Source organism: Phalacrocorax carbo, chromosome 22 (genome assembly GCF_963921805.1).
Source record: "Phalacrocorax carbo chromosome 22, bPhaCar2.1, whole genome shotgun sequence".
NCBI lineage: Eukaryota > Metazoa > Chordata > Aves > Suliformes > Phalacrocoracidae > Phalacrocorax > Phalacrocorax carbo.
Window position 1 is genome coordinate 3,790,199 of NC_087534.1, and position 11,584 is coordinate 3,801,782.

Genomic DNA, 11,584 nt, shown 5'->3' on the forward strand with positions numbered 1-11,584 from the left:
GGGCACCGTGTGCGCCGTGTAGATTTAGCAGCTGAAGATGCTTACGAGAAGAGGGATTCGGCTTAGGGGAGCCGCGGGGCTTTACCTTTAAGGGAAGATATTTTGGTTTTTTTGCCGTAAAAGCCGCGGGTGTGGCAGGGCTGTGCCTTTTGGGATATCCCTGAAGAAGCAGAGGCAGGAGCTGCTCCGCGCAGCCACGCTCGCAGGTGCCTTTCAGCAGGCGGGGCTGGGAGCGGGAGGGCAGGACTGGGCGGCGGGGAAACCTCCTTGTAGCTGCATCCTGCTGATGAAATCAAAGTTAGATTTAGACTTGTTTCAAGAAGAATCACCGTTCCAAATTATATCCCTTAAAAGTCTAATTTATAGTTACCTATTGAAAAGTTATTCAGTGTAGAAACTTCCAGAAAAGGAGACAAGAAGACGGGCACGAAGCCTCGTTTTTACAACCATCGGTGCAGAACTTGAATCTGTGGCCCAAACACACAAAGATTTGGGTGTTTCGGTGGGAGAAAAGTGTTATTAACATGGGAAACCAGTCCTTAAGCGGGGGTGGTTCTTCACTAAAAGAAAGTTTGATTTCTTCACGACGTGAAAAGGGACCCTCTTGCCCTGTTCACTAAAGCATCAGCTGTTGATGACCCTGAACGAAGAACAGATGCACAGCGTGGCAGAGCGGTAATAAAAAAAGAAATACATGTAGAAAATAAACCAAACTTTACCAAAACTGTTTCAGGCTCTGCCCGCGTTGAAGGAAGAGGCGTGCTCTGTGCTGCCCTGGACTTGGGAGGAACAGCAAGAACGTACAAAAAGCAAAATTCCTCGAACGGAGTCGGTTCCAGGCGGCGACGAAGCAGCTGGGCTGAGCTTGTCCACAAACCTGCCAACGCAGCCCGGGGTTGTTCAACTGTTCAGCTTTTGCAGAGGCAAATGGCTGTTAAAATCATCGGCCTTTGCAAAGCAACTGAAAAGTTCTCATGTTTCGTTTGTTTTAATTAACTTTCACTTAAAGGCCGTTTGGCAAAACAATGAGTAAAAATTGTTGTCGTGAAAAAAGGGTGCATTTAACAAAATCTGAGCGCATGTGTGGGAGCTGTATGTGGGAAGAGCTTAAAAGTGCGCAGGGAGGGTGTGTCCTGTTTACAAAAAGTAGCCTTAAATTTAAGGTGAAGAAGCTGGAAAGTGTAAATCAGGTGCCTAAAGGTTTCACCCATTGCCTTCCGTAAGAAAAATGAAACCGCAAATGCAAACTAGGATAAAACTGATTCGCTCAAAAGATGCTTCTTGTCTGCTAATTGAAACCAGGATTAAAATGACTGATTTAAATTAATTCAAGCAGGCTAATAAGAACCATCAGTTCCACCCCTCCCTTCTGGAGCGAGATAAAGCCAGGAGCTCCCAGCCTCCTGCTAGAGCGGGGCCGGGGGCCGTCACGGCTGATGCTTTAGGGAATTTGGTGCTGGCTGCTGCTGAAGGCGAGCTAGCAGGTGAGATGGAGACAGCCCTGTCCATAAGGGTCGTTTCTAAGCCTGACTAGCAAAGCCAGCTCTGGCCCGGCGTACAGTTAATTAAATTTTATCTCTTCTTATCTGCAAGCGGGTTTGTCTTTAGTTCACCAGGCTGGGGATGGGCTGGAAGCTGTGGCTTAAGGGAGAAGGATCACTGCCAGTTTGTCACGGAGCTAAAAGTACCGCTGGAAAGGAGGGTTTGGGGGGTTTCTGCTTGTTTGTTTGTTTGTTTTCCAGTCTTTCATTTAAAAACATGACCTGCGATGTGCTTCCTGTGAGGTTTGCTGGTGTCTTATATAGCCGAGAAGGGGCTGTGCCCGAGCAGCAAACAGGTGTTGCGCAGAGGCAGCCCGAGTGTCCCGGGGAGGGGAAATGCTGCGAAAAAGCTTCCTTCGCTGGGAGTGTCGTATTTTACACTAGGACGTGGCCGAGTCCCGGGGCAGGTGAGTCAGCGTTTGACGCCCTGATCTGGCTGGATGAAACTGGGAGGAGAGGGCACAGCGACTCCCGGAGCGAGCCGCCGCCTCGCGCCGTACGCGCCCCTTTGGTCGGCGATGTTCTGCTTTCGTTTCCTGCGAAGAGTATTCTTTTTGGGGTTTTTTGATGACCCCAAAACTCAGCGCTGCAGGGAAGAGCGCGCTGGCTCCCCAGCTGGGACCAGTGTCAGTGCCGGGAGCGCGGCTCCCCGGGGGCTCGGGGAGAGGATTTGCTACAGAGGGGGATGATTCTGAGCCTTTAGCGCAGGGCGTTTTAATCACAAAGTAATTATCTTTGCAGTTCGTATGGTGGCAGATTGCTCAAGAATGGTGTTTTTTCTCATCCGGGTTCAATCCCTTGGGGTTCACACGGCGAATGCCCGCTGCAGCTGGTGGTGCAGGACTTGACCTCCGGGCCAACAGCAGGGACCGGGGCGGGGGAGGGGGCCAGGAATCATTTTTAACTCCCCCATCTGTTTCCCCAGCCAGGGCACGCCGTGGCGCACCATGTAACGAGTTAAACAGCAGAAGGGATGTGGGGTCCGGCTGCATCCTTCCTCCTACACAAAGGCAGGATGCGGTAGCCCCTCGGGCAGAGGGGAGGTAGCCATCGCTCACGAAATCGATGCCGGCATTGTGTGCGGCGTCATGGCGCGGGAGGTGGGAGGCGGGGGGTGAGACGGGAGCGAGCCGGAGCTGGCGGCGCGGGCACGAGGGCCGCTGACAGCGATACGGACGTGTGATGCAACCCGTTTGGAGACAGACCTTGCTATTGCATTCAGGTAATAAATGCGGGGTGTAGGAGAAATGGAGAAGGATGTTATCGAAGAGATACTTGAGCGCTCAGGTTGCTCCTTCCAGCTGTGGGAGAGGAGCGGGGCTGGGCTGGTGCACGTGAGCCACGTCTGCTAATCCCAGGCAGGGCTGGGCGACGTTCTGAATCCCCAGCCCGGGAAGCTCAGAATCCTTCTGTTTTACTTAAAAGAAAATATAGAAAATGGCTATCTTGGAAAAGTGACTCGGCGGGGGGGAAGGATTGTTTAGTTCCTCCACAAAAGCTTTGTGTTAAACCCAGGGGCAGAGCTGCAGCTTGTGTAAATTTGTCGTGGTTACACTGAAATAAATGGAGTTTTGGCTGCCGAGGTCAGCTCGGGGATGGGCCCTGGAGAGACGTTTCAGCTCGGGCGGCCAGGCTCACGAAAACACGTGCATCGCTTATCTGCTCGCCCAGATCTTCCTTTGAGTTTTCTCCCCACCCTTGACCTGTGCCGGTGCCGTGTCCCACCCCGGGCCCTCCCCAGGAGCGCAAACCTCGGCTGCCTTCGCGGCATCCGTGCCCTGACCCGGCACGTGCGGTGGCAGAAGCGACCGTCCCTGGTGGGATGGGCTGTGCCCGGGCTGCCGGCGCTGCTTGGAAAGCTCACGGGAGGGCATTTGCCTGGGAGTCAGCGGCTTTTTGTAATTCCTTATTCAGGTTTTAAAAATAATTGGCTACGTGATTCAAGTGAAACCGAACCAGCAGAGCGGTTGCGAAAAATTCCAATCCCTTTTATGAATAACCCTCCCACGCTTCCCCTCCCCTCAAGGGGGGAAGAAAAAGCGATAGTGTCTCCGTCAGCTGGACTTCAATTCAGCGAGCGGATTTGACTACTGGCGTGAAAAAATTACCTTTGTCAGTGCGATGATATTTTTTTAATGAGACAGAAATGGTTTGGCTCCTTTCCAGCTTATTAAAATCTTTGTGAGACTACACGCACCGGCGCAAGGGGACAAGGAGGGAAAATTACATTAAGTGCATGATTGGCAAAACAAAATCGAGCTCTTTCTTATTTATTTATTTTTTTAATCTCTTACAAGCATGTGAATGAATCCTTCTATTATTTATGTGGGAGGATAAAGGGAGCTGCTCTCACAGCTTCGGCAGGAGGCAGGCTCCGCTCTCAGCTTCAACTCTTCTTTCCAGACAAGGAAAGCGGACACCTCGCTGTTATCCAGGACAGAGATGAGCGAAGGTAGTTGTGTGAAAAGGGAATAATTGGCATGTTTCGAGGGAGAAGAGGGCATTATCCAGGAGGAGACCGTCTCCACGGGCGCAGGGCTCGTGTTGGTGGTCTGTGGGTTCCCGTGGCCACCACTGAGTAAATCTCACCGCTGAACAAAAAAGCCCTTCGCCCTCCCAAGGGCAGTCGGACTATTTCAGCCAGAGCATCCCATGAGCTAAGTCACCCCAGCGCCTCCTCGCTGCTCCGGATCGGCTGTCGGGGAGGCTCCAGGCGCCGGCCTGAGCCGAAAGCGCTGCTCTCCAGCTACAAGGCTTTGCTGCGTCACTCGCCCAAATCACGCTGCGTGCACAGAGCACCTTGTCTCCAGGTTGGCAGCGGGGACCTGGCCCTTCTCCAGCTGCTGCTTCCTTCCTCCCCGCCCTCAGCGCAGCGTCCAGCGCCTTCCACTGCCCGCGCAGCGCTGCGCGGGTACCGCAGCAATTGTTGATCTAATTCACTGCTCGGTGTCCTTTCCTGGGTGTTTTCTGCTGGGGGAGGAGGGGGAAGATGAGGTTGGTGCAGACTCACTGTGTAAAGCCAGGCCAGTCATGGGACCCCTCCCTCCTGCCTCCGTTTCCCCGTCAGCACAGCAGGTTTAGCTTTCCCAGGTGGCGTAATGAAGATTCATATCAATAAAAGGCTCGGCCATGCTCATGTGATTAACATCATTTTCTGATGACTGATCCTTTTGGCTGTTAAAGAGGTGATTTTGCTGCGGTGAGGCCAAGGAGCAGCACCCGTGAGTACCGTGGCAGGAATACCCCAGGGCTTCGGGATGCATTTACTCCTATAACACTTTTCCTAGAGCTCCCCGAGGCACCTGGTGCTGGGGTCCCCCATGGCCAGATCCCAAAACTGGATAAAGTTCAGGCTTGGCTGGGAAAGAGAGTAGAGGAACAAAGATTTACAGGTGCAGGGATCAGGGCAAGCGGCAAAAAAATGCCCTCCTGGCTGTGCCATTCAATTAAAAATAAAAAAGCGGCAACGGGCCGCGCACGCAGGACGGGCTGGGGCTGGCGGGAGTCGCTGCAGCTCCCGGCCATCGCCGCGGGCCTTTGCAGCTGCCTTTGCCCGGCTTGGCCTTGCGCCGGCACCGGCGCCGTGCGGCTCCGGCAGGACCTTCCCTGCGCGGCTGCGGCAGGACCATGGCTCTGAACGCCGCTATTGTGAGCCCCGCAGCCGCCCGGCTCCGCTGGGGAAGGGGCCCCGGCTCCCCACCTTTCCGGGTAAGCTGTGGCGATGCTGCAGGTCGAAAGGCTGCGGCGGGAGAGTCCCGAGACAAGCCAACAGCGCCGAGTCCCGCATCCTCCGAGCCCCGGTGCTCCTGCCACGTGTCCTGCGAAGGTAAATGCCTGCTCTCAGGTTATAAAAGGTCCAGGTCCCCCCTGCTCCTTCCTGCACCCACTGCGATGGCCATGGCTCTCTTTGCCGTGGATGTGTTACACCCACCTGCTATCAACCACAAACCTTTTGATTTTTGTAAAAAAAGATAAAATTAGCATCTACCGCTGGACGTGAGGCCCCCAAAGGAAGAAAAAAAATGCTCTGAAGTCCCTGCCTGCATCAACCTGGTCTGTCTGCGGAAATTTTTCCTCTGGGCTTTGCTGTCGTGGCTGAGAGATTTTTCCAGCGATGCAGCTGGTGCGGTGGGGGTTCGGGGAGGGGGGCTCTGGGACCCCACTTCTGCCTGTGCTGGACACCAGTTTTCCAGCTGGGTAAGCAGGCGGCTGGACGCTGGCAAGGTGCCACGCGGATCTCCTCAATACCAAGGAAGAAGCAAGGCGGTGTTTGGATGGAACCAGCAGCCCCGGTTTATCTTGGCCGACGGCAGGTGGGTATTTGCCGGCGGAGCCTGGGCGGCACCAGCCCCTTCTCCAGCTCCTCCCGCGGTGGCCTCTGGGCTCCGTGTTGCCACCGCAGCCCGGCAGGGTCCCCGTGGCAGCCACCCTCCGCGCCCTGACCACGCGCCCACTGGAGATGGAGGCATCGAGGGTGCCAGAAGCAAGGAGCAGAGTTCCCCAGCAGCGGCCGTGGTGGTCTCTGCGGCGATGCGCCGTGTGTTGGACCGTGGGTGCTGGGACCGAGGATGGGTGAGGTGCCACTGCCCAGCCTTGGGGTGGGCTTGTGCTCCGGCTTTCTGCGGTGTGCAGGAGCTGAGACAGAGCTGCGCTACCAGCTGGCAAGGAAATAACCCCACGGAGCTTTGTCCTCAGTGGGATGGGGATGGGGCCTCTGTGGGAGTGCCAAGAGAGGGGGTTTAAGTGGGTCTGGCTGTAATCAAACCTCACATAGGTTTGCTGTGCTAGAAATAGGGCCTTGCCCTGCCGGGCTGAAGCAGTTGTGCACATTGAATCTTCACCCAGATCAATGCTATCGATGCAAAGCAAGGCGTCTTCCTATGTGACAAGCGGATTAGCAGCATAATGCCAAGGCAGATGGTGTGGTACAGCGCGGATGAGCAGGGACCTTCCCATACAAAGCACGGGGGGTTTGGGGAGCCCTAAATCTGCCTGCCCCTGGGGTGTTCCCTGAAACCAGCCCATCCTCCTGGGAGGAGGGGTGTGGAGGGCGGGATGTCTACCTGCTGCCAGCAGAGGATTTGGTTCTCGAACTGCACATCCCCACTATTAATGAGCAGCCAGGGTGTCATCTGAAGTCAAATAACACCTGATGCAGCCCTGCTAATTGCTCATTTGCTTACCCGTGGCATGTGTTAAATCAGTAGAAGAAACCTGACTCATAGAAACCTCTTGTGCATCTAACGAGGATGGCTGTAGAAAAGGAGCCCGTGTTTTAAGCACCTTGCTGGCAATGCTTGCCCGCTGCCCTACGCGGCTCTTTCGGCCTTGTTGCTCACCTCGCTGCAGTGAGCAGCTGGGGAAGCGATGCAGAGCACCTAAAATACTGAGATCCATGGCCAGGACAGATGCAAAGATTTAAAAGGGGAAAATCTCAGCAGCGTTGGCGCTCAGAGAGATGCCTGGGTGGGCTCAGACAGCCCTTGTGCTGGGCTGGGCTGTGGGGCAGAGGGATGGCTGCAGCCCTCAAATGTCTGCTGCAGTTTTGTGCCCGAATTTTGCCTCTAAATGGCTCTTATCGTAACTCAGTAGGAGCCTGCAGAGTGCCTTACAGTGATCGTTACAGTGAAAAACCACTGGGCTAAAGAGGTGATTACTAAAATTGCAAAATCAAATACCTGGTGTTCAGAAATACCAGAATTTCAGCCTGAGCAGGTAGAGCATGTGGCACAGATAACCTGCTCTGTAATGGGAAGATTTGGGAACTATTTGCTCTGGTTCTGCCCCGCAGGATTGTTGTTCTCCCTGTCTGCAGGGCAAAAGTGGCTTCGGCGAGGAACGCAGCTGCTTCTGTGAGTTTTTAAGCCGTGACTCAGGAGGCTTAAGTTCAGCTCTCCATCCTGCTGCGGGCATATCGGGGCTTTGGGACGTCATTCCCTTGGCACAGTTGTGCCTCCTCAGGCTGCAAGGTTTAAGAAAGGTGGAGGAGTTTCTATCACTGTGTTTAGAGAGCTCCCAGCACTATACGTGCTGCTGCAATACAAATAATTCTATCAAAAAGATTATTTCTAAGTCCTGGTAGAACTGCGAGATCTTGGCTTCTTGTCCTGACCAACGTTTCCTTTTCTTTCTTGAGTCCTTTGAAAAAAATCTGGCTCCTTCCACCGTGACTCAGATAGGAGGAAATAAAACCCACATTCATCATGTCACTGCTTGAGTCAGATTGGCGTTTACACCATTAGTCTGGAGCGGGTTGGCTCCGTGATGGGCGTTTGCTTTGTTCCTTGTGATGAAAGTAATTAATCTGAGATGTGGACTTTGCCCAAAGAACCGCCTGGAAAGCTCGGGGGAACTCGGATGCCTCCTTCGTGGTGCACAGCTTCACGCCGTCGACAGGAGGTCCCTCCGCAGGGGTGTGGGGCTGAGCTGGGGGAGCAGCAACCTGCAAGGGACTCATGTTTCTGCATTAAACCAGGGCCAGACAGCAATTCATACTGCTGTCTGAGCTTCCCCTTGCTCTCGCTGCTTGCTCGGTCCCACCACCCCACGAGCAGCGCCCACGGGTCACCTTGGGGCATAGCACCTCGACAGCACCCGAGGAGGAGCACCAGCAGCCGGGGTGGGATGCTCTGCTCTCCCCGCAGACACGGCAGCGTTGGGTCCATAGCAAAGCATCTCCGTAACCTCTCAGGGATCCAGCCTGGTGCTCCCTGCAAGTCCTCAGCCCATACGCAGCGCTGCCCCCGGTACCGAGGCCTTTGGCTGTGATCTGTGGCCCTGAAGCAGCCCTTTGCTGGGCTCCGGTAATCCCACTGCCCTCACGTGATAAAAAGACAATTAAATAGTCACACCAGTGCCTTGCTGCCTGCCGGGCCTTGAGGGGTAAATGCACCCAGGGAGACAATTCGGGTTCCTCACTGCTTCCGATAGCTGCCTCATCTCATCTGCCCAGGGATTTGTACAGCCCCTCTGGTGTTCAGGGCTGCGGGAGCAGCCAGAGACAGCTGCCCGGGGAAGGGACGGGGAGAGGCACCACGAAGGGCTGTTGTGCCTACGGAATGAGGGTGTTCACCCCAGCGCCACGTGTGGTTTTGAGGCTCGTAGCGGGGAGGAGGGCACTGATGTTTTCCTTACCTGGGGCAGGGCACGGGTCATGGGGATGTATCTCCAGCCGGGCTGGGGCAGGGACCTGCCTCCCTCTTGCACATTATGGCACTGGGAACAGGTAACTGCTCAGAGCAGGGAGGGGGAGGTGGAAAATCCTGCCTGTGAGCATGAGAGTCTGGCGCTGACTGTATCTTCCATGCCCTGTCCCGGCCACCCACCCCAGAGCTACCCCAAGCCCAGCACCACCCCTTGGTGGAGCTCCGTTTGGGCCATCTTAAATTTCAGGTGAGCAAATGCAGTGCTGAGGTCAGCTGGGCTGTGCTGAGAATGGGCTTGGGATGGCGTTCAGGAGGAGCAAAACCAGGCTGGGTGCTGGCACCCAGGAAGGAAGGAGAGACTGAGCCTGGAGGGACAATGCTTGTTGTTATGGCTAGAAGTGGAAATAGCCCTGGGAGCCAGCAGATATGTAAAACTTGAGATGCTGACTAGTTTATACCTGCACTGCTGAATGATCTGCTGCTCTGCCGGTGATCCTGGGGCAAATCACTTAACCTCATCCAGCTGTTCCCCTAGGAGAAGGTACTAATTGAATGCTTTTGTTTTGATGGCCCCTCTGAAGCAAGCTGACCGTGATCGCTGCTGACACACCAGCAACCGCCAGGGCAGTAGAAGACTCTGCCAGGGCAGGGCCCATTTCATGCCCAGCGTGCAGGTAAGGAAATAGCTTTCAGACCCTGGGTGCAAGTTGAGCCTTAGCATATGCCACGGTGAAATGAGCCAGGGTCCTTGAATGAGCCCTTTGCTTTGTCCTCCCCCTCCCCTTGCCGGCTCCAAGCCCTGGTGTGGGGTAGCACCGCGCACCTTCATCAGCTGCGTAAGTTTGGCAGCCGCTCGTGAGCAGAAAGTACCCCCCTTCTCTCCTTCAAGGGTTTCTCCCATGCTTGCAGCTTTGCTGAGGAGCAAAGAACATCACTTTACTGGGAAGAAAACCCATAAAAGTGGCTTATATTTTTAAAGGCAATAGTCTTGAAATAAATTAGGATGGCTTTTCAGGTGCCTACACTGATAGCACGGTTTTGGATCAAGCAAGCCTGAGGATAAAAGGGTTTTCATGTTAGATTTGGGTTTGGCTTTTTTTTCTCTGTTCTTAGCCTGCTGCACCCCAGAGAGAAAACACACTGGCTCCATGTCATTACTTTAACTGGACTGATCCTCCGCAGATGCCATCTGTGGGGTGATGAAAGATGGGGAAGGAGCTGGTGCCTCCGCTCGCCGCTCACGCACAAGGGAGCACGCGGGGCAGGAGAGGCTGCCGGTGCCGCGCGCTGCCGTTCAATACCACATCTTCCCCCGGGGTCTTTTACAGAACTTGCAGACCATTAAAAAGCCACATCAAACAGCATTTCTTCCATTTAAGCTTCATGACAGAAGCCAGTCCACAGTGTTGAAACCCAGCTGGGAGCTGCTGGGATATAATGGAAAGAGTTCATTAGAGGAGTCCCCAGCTACCGGCAACCTTCAGGCTCTTCAGATGATAGAAATTCAGCAGGAAACCAAGGTGGTGGCATTTGATTGCTGTGCTTCGGGGTAGTGTGGCTGATTTAACCACTTAATCAACCAAAGCCAGGCAAACTTAGCGTTTTTATTTTGAGAGAAGCAGGTTGCATAGGGGTTTTTTCTTTAATCACATCACGCCATCAGTCCAACTCTTTGAATCACCCGGAGACTAACCTTAAAAGAAAACAGCCAATGACCTTAATTTATTTACTTTCAGGCAACTTCTGTACATAAGGGTGGGGAAATACAGATTTTATTTAAGCAGGCACAGGAAACAGTGTCTTTTTTTTCCCAAATAAATTTTAAAACTCGAACTGCAATAGATTTTGGGATGTTCTTGAAGGACCTCCAGGTGCCCTGGTGCGTGAGTCTGTGCGGTGCCGCTGCAGGGATGTGTCCTGGGAGGTTTCCCACCGCCCAGGCTTGGCTCCAGCTCCCTTCACGCTTAGCTGAGGCTCGAACTCTGCCTCTCGGTCCTTTCTAGGCCCCTTTCTGCAAAAGGATGAAGCTGAAATCTTTGCTTCCTGACGCTCACGGTAGAGGAAAATGCCGACATCTGAATTTTAAAAGTAGGGCAGTGAGAAATACGTAGAGAGGCGACAAGAGGCATGGCAACGGCCTCCCGCTGAAAGAGGAGAGTCAGGCATTCAATTACTTGTGTTGTATGTGTGGTCCTGAGAGCCAACTTTCCTTTTCCCCGCCTTGGATAGCACCTCCAAACGCGGGGAGATGCCAAGCAGTTTAACTTTCCCAGTGTTTCAGCAACACTAAAAGAAGCGAGGTGAAAACTCTGCCTGTGTCAGCGTTCCCGTAAACCTGCCCCCACCGTGCCTCAATGTAGGGGACCTAAGGCAGCCCAGGGAAACCTGCGGACAATGCCTGCTTTGTCTACCTCCCCTCTCCTCGGGCGCCGTGAGATGCTGAGTCCAAACATTTAACCACAAAATGCATTAATTACCGTCCAGCTCCCTGGGGTAGGGACCATATGCCAGTAACCAGAAAAAAAAAAAGCATGCTATTGCATGGAAAGTACATCGATTGTTAAATGACTCCAAGCTGCAATTACTGCCACTAAAAGTTCTTGATTAACGTTTCCTAGAAACATTTAGTCCTCCAACCTCTGTGCTTGGAGCAGTGTTCGCTTGGACCATGCAAAAGCGGTGCGACCCAGAAATTGTGGGATGAAGTCAACTCCCCACATAATGATACGGGATGCGTCCTCTGCTCCTCTAATTCTGCCTCAGCCCACAGCTGAGGGCTGTTTTCCACTGTATTTCTCACCAGTGTCAGCTGTTAACTCTGGGTCCGGTTCCACGCAGCGCTGTGTGTCCTCAGCTGCTCACTTCGGCGCCTTGTGGGACCAGCTCCGTGAGCCTGCA

General features: G+C 53.9%; 1 long non-coding RNA gene across 1 annotated transcript; it reads left to right on the top strand.

Annotated features, from left to right (window-relative positions):
• Positions 1-268: 268 nt before the first annotated feature.
• On the top strand, positions 269-6,259 carry LOC135316798 (uncharacterized). The gene is made up of 3 exons (XR_010376043.1): positions 269-1,948; positions 2,467-2,763; positions 3,945-6,259. It is a non-coding gene; the product is annotated as an uncharacterized LOC135316798 (long non-coding RNA).
• Positions 6,260-11,584: the final 5,325 nt, after the last annotated feature.